The sequence below is a fragment of the Pogoniulus pusillus genome, chromosome 30 (genome assembly GCF_015220805.1).
Source record: "Pogoniulus pusillus isolate bPogPus1 chromosome 30, bPogPus1.pri, whole genome shotgun sequence".
NCBI classification, from domain to species: Eukaryota; Metazoa; Chordata; class Aves; order Piciformes; family Lybiidae; genus Pogoniulus; species Pogoniulus pusillus.
The window spans coordinates 807,477-819,126 of NC_087293.1; positions in this window are offsets into that span (position 1 = coordinate 807,477).

The following is an 11,650-nucleotide window of genomic DNA, read 5'->3' on the forward strand; positions in this document are numbered from 1 at the left end:
CAGATGGGCAGAGACTCAGAGAATGCTTTGGAGTGGAAGGGACCTTGAAGATCATCCAGTTCCAGCCTCCCTGCCATGGGCTCTCTACAGCTACCTTGGAGCAAGGAGGGGACAGCCTCTTCTTGATGACAACCAACGGTGCCAGAAGCAGTGGTTGCAAGGTGCCCCAGGGCAGGCTCAGGCTGCAGCTCAGGAGCTCTCTGTGGCCTGGAAGGGCTCTCAAAGCTTGGCCCAGGCTGCCCAGGGCAGTGTTGCAGTGCCCAGCCCTGGAGGGGTTGCAGCAGCTGTGGCCCTGGTGCTGAGGGGCAGGGGTCAGTGGTGCCCCTGCAGGGCTGGGGGAGGGCTGGGCTGGCTGAGCTGGCAGGGCTCTGCCCACTGGCTGTGCTCTGTGACTCTGTGACACCTCCCACCAGCCCAGGTTGCTCAAGGCCCCATCCAGCCTGACCTTGAACACCTCCAGGGAGGGAGCATCCACGACCCCCCCAGGCAGCCTGTTCCCCTGAGGGGTCAGCTCTTTGTCTGCCTCCAAGCTGACAGTGTCTGTGCTGGGGCCAGTCCCGCAGGGGCACTGCTGTGCCTCGGCTGTGGCTGTGAGCTGCTTCTCCGGCTTGGCTTGTTTGACCTCCAGCTGAAGGTGAGAGGGGTCACTCATGATGCTTTTTAAGGCTGGCTCCCACACTGTCCGTGTTGGTGGCTGCCCTGGCCAGGGCAGCTGTGGGGCTGTGCAGAAGGGCTCCTGGAGAGGACTGGCAGCAAGTGAACATCGATTGGTGACTGGGAGCCTCTGCCCCTGCAGCCTGGCTCTGAGCGTCAGCAGCGCTTCATGGGGGAAGCAGAGCATGGCAGTCCCACCTGACCCACCACAACAGCTCTGATTGCAGCTCTGCAGTGCTCCCAACAGAGTTAGCAAATGAGTTGCAGACCAGGAACTATCTCCAAATAGTTTCCAATAATGAATTGAGGTGCGAAAGCTGCAATCTGCTCCCAGACAATCTGTAAACAGAGGGAGGCAAAATTCACCACAATAAATTATTCATTGCAGATCACTCTCCCAGCTCATGTCTCAACTTGAAACCCTCCAGAGCCTGCAGAGATTGCCAGGGATGCTCCTGTGCCTTCAGCAGAGCTGTGGGGAGGCAGGTGAGGGGGTCCTGTCACCACTCCTCTCTCCCAGCTGATGTAGATTTGCTGCCCAGTGTGAACCAGCTCCAAAGACTGGCCAGAGACAGTGAAGGTAAAGCAATCCCAGTGCCAAAATTGGATCTTCACACCTCCCTGCTGCCATCAGCAGAGACACAGAGCAAAGAGAACCACTCTGGAGCAGGAAACAAAGCAGAGGTGGCATGAGGAGTCACAGGATCCCAGTATGGTAGTGCTTGGGAGGGAGCTCTGGAACTCAGCCAGCCCAAGCCCTTGCTCCAGCAGGGCACCCACAGCAGCTTGCCCAGCAGCACAGTGCCCAGGGGAGTTGGAAGCTCTGCACACAAGGACACTCCACAGCCTCTCTGGGCAGCCTGCTCCAGGCCTCCAGCACCCTCACATCAAACATCTTCTCCTCTTCCCAGGGAGCCTCCTGGGTGCCAGTTTGTTCCCTCTGCCCCTTGTCCTGTCCCTGGGCACCACTGAGCAGAGTCTGTTCCCAGCCTCTTGCCCCCCACAGCTGCTTTAGCTGTTGCTGAGCATTGCTCAGCTGCCCTCTGGGGCTGCTCTTGTGCAGGCTCTCAGCCCCAGGGCTCTCAGCCTTTGCTCCTCCCAGAGCTGCTCCAAGTCCCTCAGCAGCTCTGCAGCCTGCCCTGGACTCTCCCCAGCAGTTCTCTGTCTCTCTGGAACTGGGAAGCTCAGAGCTGGACCCAGGACTCCCAAGGAGGCCTCAGTAGGGCAGAGCAGAGGAGCAGGAGAACCTCCCTGGAGCTGCTGGGAAGGAGAGCACACAACTCTGGGGCAAATTATAACTGCAAGCTGCTACAAGCCCTGTGTGAGATACAGATGTGCCCTGCCCTGGCATGGCATTGCTGTGCTGCTGCTGGGGGCCCACTCGTGTGCTGGCCCAGCAATTGTGCCCAGCCATGCTCTGAGAACCTTCCACAGAGGAGGAAGGAGCTGCCCCTCAGAAAGAGTGAGCCCCCTAAGAGCTGCCCACGGTGAGCTGGGGACACTTCTCACCAGGCAAGCACTGCTGGCTGCCCTCAGCCACACCGGGCAGGCAAGGGGCAGTGAGCAGGCTGTGGGTGATGGGAGAGGGTGCAGTGCCCCCTGCCCCTGCTGGCTTTCTGGTGAGCTTAGGGCTTGGCATGGCTTGGTGCACGAGGAGCTGGCAGGAGAGCTGCACATGGTGAGGAGAAACATATGGAGCTGGAGGAAGGTGCAAGGAGGGAAGCTGGGACGTGCAGGGAGTGTCTGCTCAGTCATCTGCAGGCTGCTCCCTGGGGAGTGGCTGGAGCTGTCTGTGGCTCCTCTTTCTCCAGCACCTTCAGATGGGCCACACCAGGCTCTGTCCCGGTGAGCAGTGCTGCTCTGTGGATCCCCAGGCACCACAGGACCACAGGATCACAAAGGATCACAGATCACAGATGTCAGAGGTCAGAAGGGACCCAAAGAGCTCATCCAGTGCAACCCCTGCCAGAGCAGGACCACACAATGCAGCTCAGGGCACACAGGGACACATCCACACAGGCCTGGAAAGGCTCCACAGGACACTCCACAGCCTCTCTGGGCAGCCTGTGCCAGGCTCTGGGACCCTTCCAGGCAAGAAGTTGTCCTTGTGCTGAGCTGCAACCTCCTGTGCTGCAGCTTCCATCCATTGCTGCTTGTCCTGTGCCAGGCAGCAGTAAGCAGAGCCTGTGCCCCCCTCCTGACCCCCAGCCCCAGAGAGTTACAGACATTGATCCAATCCCCTCTCAGCCTTCTCCTCTCCAGACTCTCAGCCCCAGGGCCCTCAGCCTCTCCTCACCAGGCACTGCTCCAGTCCCCTCCTCATCCTCACAGCCCTCCCTTGGACTCTCTCCAGCAGATCCCTGTCCCTGTCCCTGTCCCTGTCCCTGTCCCTCTGCCTCTGTCTGGCTTTTTTCTTGTCTAGAATGTGCAGTGTGGTCAAGGGCCTTCAAAACTCAGGCTCAGCAGGCTGGGGTGGGGTGCAGGAGGGAGTTTCCCAGCAGATGTGAGCTCTGCTGTCGCTTTCACTGGGTCTCAGCAACTGAACCAGGCTCCAGTGCCTGTTTCCTGACAGCGCCGCGTGGGGGGCGTTGAGCTGACGTCTGGAAACACAAAGTGGAGAGCAGAATTTTCCATCCCTCACCATGCCAAACTGGGTAGAAGATTTGAGGGATAGGTACTGGTGGGGGAGAAGCTGGGCAGGAGCCAGCAGTGGGCACTGGCAGCACAGCAGGCCAAGGGCAGCCTGGGCTGCACCCAGAGCAGTGTGGGCAGAGCTGCAGAGAGGAGCTCCTGCCCCTCTGCTCTGCTCTGCTCTGCTCTGCTCTGCTCTGCTCTGCTCTGGGGAGAGCTCAGCTGCAGGGCTGGGGGCAGCTGTGGGAGCCCAACACAGGAGAGACCTGAACCTGCTGCACAGGCTCCAGAGGAGGCCACAGGGATGCTCAGAGGGCTGGAGCAGCTCTGCTGTGGGCACAGGCTGGCAGAGTTGGGGCTGTGCAGCCTGCAGAGGAGAAGGCTGCAGGCAGAGCTCAGAGCTGCACTGCAGGAGCTGCAGGGGAGCTGCAGGCAGGCTGGGGAGGGACTGCTCAGAAGGGGCTGTGGGCACAGGCCCAGGGCAATGGTTTGGCAGTGGAGCAGGGCAGAGGTAGGTTGGGTATCAGGAGGGAGTTGTGTCCAGGGAGGGTGTGGAGAGCCTGGCCCAGGCTGCCCAGGGTTGTGCTTGAGGCCCCATCCCTGCAGCCATCCAAGCTGAGCCTTGCTGTGTCCCTGTGCAGCCTGCCCTGGCTGCAGCTGTCCCTGCTGCCTGCAGGGGTGGGCAGGATGCCCTCGGAGGGTCCCTCCCAGGCGGGTGCACTCTGTGACCTGCATTGCTCACCACAGGAGGTAAGGATTGAACTCAACTCCAGACATCACCTGGGGAGAATCTGTGACAAGCTGGACTAGTTCAAACCTTCTTTTCTGCCCTGAACCAGCTCTGCATTCCAGAGGGTAGAGTCACACTTGGCTGATGAGCACAAATCTGTCCTCAACCCATTTGGCAGTGCCTGTCCCAGAGTGCTGTGACCCCCCAGGTGCCAGTGCTGCCCCGTGGGAGATGCCCAGCTCTCACTAATTACCATCCCACGGGATTGCTATGCCATTAGAGCTGCTCTGGACCACAGGAGCTCCCCAGCAAGACAGGTGCTGAAGCTAATGAGGCTGTGCAAAGAACAATTCAGCTTTACAGAGGCCAGCTCAGCCCTAGGAAGGTGCTGGCAGCAGTGTTGAGGACACTCAGCCTCTGTCAGGGCAGTGCCTTTGCTCTCCTGACTACAGGCAGGGAACTCACAGGGCTGAGCTGGGACCTGCTGAGAGCAATAACAGAGTGGGCTGGGCTGGAAGGCAGCTCCAGAGCTCACCCAGCCCAAGCCTGCACTCAGCAGGGACATCCTCCACCAGAGCAGGCTGCCCACAGCCCTGCCCAGCCTCACCTGCAGCATCTCCAGGGCTGGGCCTCAGCCACCTCCCTGCAACCTGCTGCAGTGCTCCAGCAGCCTCCTGCTGCAGAGCTTCTTCCTCACAGCCAATCTCCATCTGCTCTGCTCTCATTCCAAACCACTGCCCTGCTGCTGTCCCTGCAGCCTGTGGGCACAGTCCCTCTGCAGCCTGCTTGCAGCCCCTGCAGGCACTGGAAGGTCATTATTAGGTCTGCCTGGAGCCTTCTCCAGACTGAACACCCTCAGCTCCCTCAGGCTGTCCCTGTAGCAGAGCTTCCCCAACGCCCTAAGCATTTTCCTGTCCCTCCTCTGGACCCTCTCCACCAGGTCCAAGTGCTCCCTGTGCTGAGGGCTCTGGAGCTGGAGGCAGCACTGCAGGGGAGGTCTCACCAGAGCATAGCAGAGAGGGAGGTGGTGGTGTTGGCAGTGGGCTCCTGTGTTCTGGCAGCCCCTGGAGCCCACTGCTGTGGCAGCCACTGGGTCATGCCTCCTGTGGTGTTTCGTAAGAGGCAGAGGAGATGACTAAAGCCTGTTCCTGCGTGGAGCATCCCAGGGAGAGCCAAGTGCCCACGTAGCTGCCTAAAGAAAGTGGCTTTCAGGAAAAGACAGAAGGCTGAAGGTAAACACAACACAGCTCTGTGGGCAGTGTCCCATGGAAATCAGCTCCTCCCATTGAAGATTTCACTCCCTGCAGCTGCTCCACTTAGAGATCAGGCAGCAGCAAGAGAGTTCTCTTGGTCCTATCTCCCATCAGCCCAGCCCTGCTGGGGGCCATGCTGGCCAGTGCCTGGGGAAGACATGCAGGGAGCAGGCTGGCTGCTCAGAGAGGGCATCACACGGGGTGAGATCCAGGCACCAGTGCTGGGGCACACTGTGAGAACAAGATGTGCACAGCTCCAGCACAGCCCTGCCACAGGGTTCTGAGCTGGAGAAGAATCTGGGCGGGGAGAGGAAGCTGCAGCAGTGCAGCTCAGGAGGTGACTGCTGCAGAGCAGCCCTGGGGACAAGGCCCTGGCAGGGCTGGGGCACAACAAGTGCTGCATGGGCACCAATGTGCCCTGCTGGCCAGGAAGCCCAATGGGCTCCTGGGGGGCACTCAGGAGAGGGTGGGCAGCAGATGCAGGCAGCTTCTCCTGCCCCTCTGCTCTGCCCTGCTCAGCACACAGCTGCAATGGTGCCCCCAGGGCTGGGCTGCCCAGGCCAGGAGGGACAGGGATCTGCTGGGGAGAGGCCAGGGCAGGGCTGCAAGGATGCTGCAGGGCCTGAGCCTGCCTGAGGAGCAGAGCTGAGAGCCCTGGGGCTGCTTAGCCTGCAGAGGAGAAGGCTGAGAGGGGACCTGAGCAATGTCTGGCACTAGCTGAGGGCTGGGGGCAGGGAGGCAGGCACAGGGACAGCCTCTGCTCACTTGTGCCCTGGCACAGGACAAGGGCACTGGGTGCAAAGTGCAGCCCAGGAAGCTGCAGCTCAAGGTGAGGAAGAGCTTCTGGGCTGGAAGGCTCCCAGAGGCCTGGCACAGGCTGCCCAGAGAGGTTGTGGAGTCTCCTGCTCTGGAGCCTTCCCAGCCCTGCCTGGATGTGTTCCTGTGCCACCTGTGCTGGGTTCTCTGCTGCTGCTCTGGCAGGGGGCACTGGGAGCTCTCCAGAGGTCCCTTCCCACCCCTCACACCCAGGGATCTGTGAGAATCTCCACAGTCACCTCTGTGATGTTGTGCCTTGCTCTGGCTCCTAGGAGCTGAGGTCTGTGCCACCTCTTGCCTAAGGATCTCACAGTGAACAACTCAAAGATGCTGGTTTGGCCTTTCTGAGTTGAGGAGATCTGCAAGCACTTAGAGAGCACCTCACAGCCCCCCACACTGCAGGCAGGGCTCTGGGAGCTCTAGGGAGCTGCTGCAGATGTTGCAGCTTTGCCTTCTGTGAGCTTGTAGCTTCTGGCTTTACTGAGGTGCATGTCCCCCTGCCCTGGCCCTGCAGGTGCTCCCCTGGGCTGTAAGTGTTGGTGCTGGCTGCTGCCTTGCTGAAGAGAAGGTCCTGTTGGGTGGACACCCCTCAAGGGGCAGGGTGCTTGCAAGAGGCTTGCAGGGCCAGCCCAACCTGTTCTGAGCTTGGGTGCTGTGTGGTGCAGGGGTGCTGGGCATTGCTGTGCCATGGCAGCAGGTTTTGCATGGTGGCTGTTTGCAGTTAGCCTCCTGCAGCAGATGAGCAGCCTGTGCCTGCAGGTTTGGCAGAGGTGTGCTTTGGAAAGGAGCCAGGCAGTGTGTCCTGTCCCACCCAGCAGCAGCAGGAGCAAATACCAACACACCACAGGTCCCAGCCACAGCTCCAGCAGCGAGCAGTGCTGGCACAGAGGGGCTTGGGGTGACAGGACAAGGGGCAGTGGCTTTGGGCTGGAAGGGGGAGATTTGGACAGGAGACTGGGAAGGAATTCTTCAGAGGGAGGGTGGTGAGACAGTGGCATAGGCTGCCCAGGCTGGCTGGCCTTGAGCACCCTGCACGAGTGGGAGGTGTCCCTGCTCATGGCAGGGGCTCGGAACTGGATCAGCGTTGGGGGCTCGGAACTGGATCAGCCTTGGGGGGCTCAGAAGTGGATCAGCCTTGGGGGGCTCAGAAGTGGATCAGCTTTGGGGGGCTCAGAAGTGGATCAGCGTTGGGGGCTCAGAACTGCATCAGCCTTGGGGGCTCGGAACTGGATCAGCCTTGGGGGGCTCAGAAGTGGATCAGCCTTGGGGGGCTCGGAACTGGATCAGCCTTGGGGGGCTCAGAAGTGGATCAGCCTTGGGGGGCTCGGAACTGGATCAGCCTTGGGGGCTCTTCCAGCCCAAACCATTCTGTGATGATTCTATGATGAACCAGCAGTGGAGGAAGCACAAAGCTGCTCCCCTGAGGAGCACGGCTGGAGAGAGGGCTCAAGAAGGGAGGAAGGCAGAGCCCAGCCCGGGTGACTCAGCTCTGAGGTGTGCCAGCCAGCGGCACCGCGGCCCCCGCGGCAGGCAGCAAACCCAAGCATCTTCAGGAGGAGAACAGATTTTGGTGGGGAGGTGAGGGAAGTACAGGGCCAAGAATAGCAAGGGAGGGTGGGCGTGAGCTGCCTGCCTGCTGCCTGCACAGCCCAGCACGGGACCAGCCCCAGGGGGACAGTGCCACAGCCCTGGGGCAGCTGGCACAGACCCCAGCCTGCCAGGGCACTGCTGATGCCAACACTCTGCCCCGAGGGGGCAAGAGAGCACAGAGATGAGAGCCAACACTGCTCACCTAAGGCAGGGTGCAGAGAGCTGGGTGCTGCCTGGCTAGGGACTGCAAGGGACAGACACGAGGCAGGGAGTGACCCTGGGTGCCAGTGGTGACATGGATCCGAGGCACAGCACAGAGCTGCTCACTGCCACAACAACACAGTGACACACAGGGGGCTCTGCCCAGCCCTGAGCTTTACCTGGAGCTGTGCCTGGAGCTGACTCTGGAGCTGTGCCTGTAGCTCTGTGTGTGTAGCTGTGTGTGTGTAGCTGTGTCTGTAGCTCTGTGTGTGTAGCTCTGTGTGTGTAGCTGTGTGTGTGTAGCTGTGTCTGTAGCTCTGTGTCTGTAGCTCTGTGTGTAGCTGTGTCTGTAGCTGTGTCTGTAGCTGTGTGTGTAGCTCTGTGTGTGCAGCTGTGTGTGTAGCTCTGTGTCTGTAGCTCTGTGTGTGTAGCTCTGTGTGTGTAGCTGTGTCTGTAGCTCTGTGTGTGTAGCTGTGTGTGTGTAGCTCTGTGTGTGTAGCTCTGTGTGTGTAGCTGTGTCTGTAGCTCTGTGTGTGTAGCTCTGTGTGTAGCTGTGTCTGTAGCTCTGTGTGTGTAGCTGTGTCTGTAGCTCTGTGTGTGTAGCTCTGTGTGTGTAGCTGTCTGTAGCTCTGTGTGTGTAGCTCTGTGTGTGTAGCTCTGTGTCTGTACCTCTGTGTGTGTAGCTCTGTGTGTAGCTGTGTCTGTAGCTCTGTGTGTGTAGCTCTGTGTGTGTAGCTGTGTCTGTAGCTCTGTGTCTGTAGCTCTGTGTGTGTAGCTGTGTCTGCAGCTCTGTGTCTGTAGCTCTGTGTGTAGCTCTGTGTGTAGCTGTGTCTGTAGCTCTGTGTGTGTAGCTCTGTGTGTGTAGCTCTGTGTGTGTAGCTGTGTCTGTAGCTCTGTGTGTAGCTGTGTCTGTAGCTGTGTCTGTAGCTCTGTGTCTGTAGCTCTGTGTCTGTAGCTCTGTGTGTAGCTCTGTGTGTAGCTGTGTCTGTAGCTCTGTGTGTGTAGCTCTGTGTGTGTAGCTCTGTGTGTGTAGCTGTGTCTGTAGCTCTGTGTGTAGCTGTGTCTGTAGCTGTGTCTGTAGCTCTGTGTCTGTAGCTCTGTGTGTAGCTGTGTGTGTAGCTGTGTCTGTAGCTCTGTGTCTGTAGCTCTGTGTGTGTAGCTCTGTGTGTAGCTGTGTCTGTAGCTCTGTGTCTGTAGCTCTGTGTGTGTAGCTCTGTGTGTGTAGCTGTGTCTGTAGCTCTGTGTGTGTAGCTCTGTGTGTAGCTGTGTCTGTAGCTCTGTGTCTGTAGCTCTGTGTCTGTAGCTCTGTGTGTAGCTCTGTGTGTGTAGCTGTGTCTGTAGCTCTGTGTGTGTAGCTCTATGTGTGTAGCTCTGTGTGTAGCTGTGTCTGTAGCTGTGTCTGTAGCTCTGTGTGTGTAGCTCTGTGTGTAGCTCTGTGTGTGTAGCTGTGTCTGTAGCTGTGTCTGTAGCTCTGTGTGTGTAGCTCTGTGTGTGTAGCTCTGTGTGTAGCTGTGTCTGTAGCTGTGTCTGTAGCTCTGTGTGTGTAGCTCTGTGTGTGTAGCTCTGTGTGTAGCTGTGTCTGTAGCTGTGTCTGTAGCTCTGTGTCTGTAGCTCTGTGTGTGTAGCTCTGTGTCTGTAGCTGTGTCTGTAGCTCTGTGTGTGTAGCTCTGTGTGTGTAGCTGTATCTGTAGCTCTGTGTGTGTAGCTCTGTGTGTGTAGCTGTGTCTGTAGCTGTGTCTGTAGCTCTGTGTCTGTAGCTCTGTGTGTGTAGCTCTGTGTGTGTAGCTCTGTGTGTAGCTCTGTGTGTAGCTGTGTCTGTAGCTCTGTGTGTGTAGCTCTGTGTGTAGCTCTGTGTGTAGCTGTGTCTGTAGCTCTGTGTGTGTAGCTCTGTGTGTAGCTCTGTGTGTAGCTGTGTCTGTAGCTCTGTGTGTGTAGCTCTGTGTCTGTAGCTGTGTGTGTAGCTCTGTGTGTAGCTCTGTGTGTAGTTGTGTGTGTGTAGCTGTGTCTGTATCTCTGTGTCTGTAGCTCTGTGTGTGTAGCTGTGTCTGTAGCTGTGTGTGTGTAGCTCTGTGTGTGTAGCTCTGTGTGTGTAGCTCTGTGTATAGCTGTGTGTGTAGCTCTGTGTGTGTAGCTCTGTGTCTGTAGCTCTGTGTGTGTAGCTCTGTGTGTGTAGCTGTGTCTGTAGCTGTGTCTGTAGCTCTGTGTGTGTAGCTCTGTGTGTGTAGCTGTGTCTGTAGCTCTGTGTGTGTAGCTCTGTGTGTTTAGCGCTGTGTGTAGCTGTGTCTGTAGCTGTGTCTGTAGCTCTGTGTCTGTAGCTCTGTGTGTAGCTGTGTCTGTAGCTGTGTCTGTAGCTCTGTGTCTGTAGCTGTGTGTGTTTAGCTCTGTGTGTAGCTCTGTGTGTAGCTGTGTGTGTGTAGCTGTGTCTGTAGCTCTGTGTCTGTAGCTCTGTGTGTGTAGCTGTGTCTGTAGCTGTGTCTGTAGCTCTGTGTCTGTAGCTGTGTGTGTTTAGCTCTGTGTGTAGCTCTGTGTGTAGCTCTGTGTCTGTAGCTGTGTCTGTAGCTCTGTGTCTGTAGCTCTGTGTCTGTAGCTCTGTGTGTAGCTGTGTCTGTAGCTGTGTCTGTAGCTCTGTGTCTGTAGCTGTGTGTGTTTAGCTCTGTGTGTAGCTCTGTGTGTAGCTGTGTGTGTGTAGCTGTGTCTGTAGCTCTGTGTCTGTAGCTCTGTGTGTGTAGCTGTGTCTGTAGCTGTGTCTGTAGCTCTGTGTCTGTAGCTGTGTGTGTTTAGCTCTGTGTGTAGCTCTGTGTGTAGCTCTGTGTGTGTAGCTGTGTCTGTAGCTCTGTGTCTGTAGCTCTGTGTGTGTAGCTGTGTCTGTAGCTGTGTGTGTGTAGCTGTGTGTGTGTAGCTCTGTGTGTGTAGCTCTGTGTGTAGCTCTGTGTCTGTAGCTCTGTGTGTGTAGCTGTGTGTGTAGCTCTGTGTGTGTAGCTCTGTGTGTGTAGCTGTGTCTGTAGCTGTGTCTGTAGCTCTGTGTCTGTAGCTCTGTGTCTGTAGCTCTGTGTGTGTAGCTCTGTGTGTGTAGCTGTGTCTGTAGCTGTGTCTGTAGCTCTGTGTGTGTAGCTCTGTGTGTGTAGCTCTGTGTGTGTAGCTGTGTCTGTAGCTGTGTGTGTAGCTCTGTGTGTGTAGCTCTGTGTGTAGCTGTGTCTGTAGCTCTGTGTGTAGCTCTGTGTGTGTAGCTCTGTGTGTAGCTGTGCCTGTAGCACAGGGGGGTGCAGCCTGGAGGGGAGAAGGCTCCAGGGAGACCTCCTGGTGGCCTTGCAGTGCTGGGAGAGGCTGAGCAGAGAGCTGGGGACAGGCTTCTGAGCAGGGCCTGTGGTGCCAGGGCAAGGGGGGAGGGTTTGGGCTGAAAGAGGCAGATGGAGAGTGGAGAGAGAGGAGAAATGTTTGGCACTGAGGGTGGGCAGAGCCTGTGTCAGGCTGCTCAGACAGGTGGGCAACCATGCCTGGAAACATCTCAGGTCAGGTTAAACTGAGGGCTCCATGAAACCTGCTCTTGTGCAACCTGCTCTTGTGCAATCTGGTCAGTGCAGGGGGTTGGCCTGGACGACCATGAAAGGTCCCTCCCACCCCAAACCAGGCTGTGACTCTGTGGCTGTGCTGGGAAGGATCTCCTGGGCTGTGGTGGTTCAGCACTGCAGCTCTGGCTCGGGCACAGGCAGTGGTGAGCAGGCTGGGGGCAGAAGGCAGAGTTAACAGTGCCCCTCTGCCCTGGGCACCTCAGGGA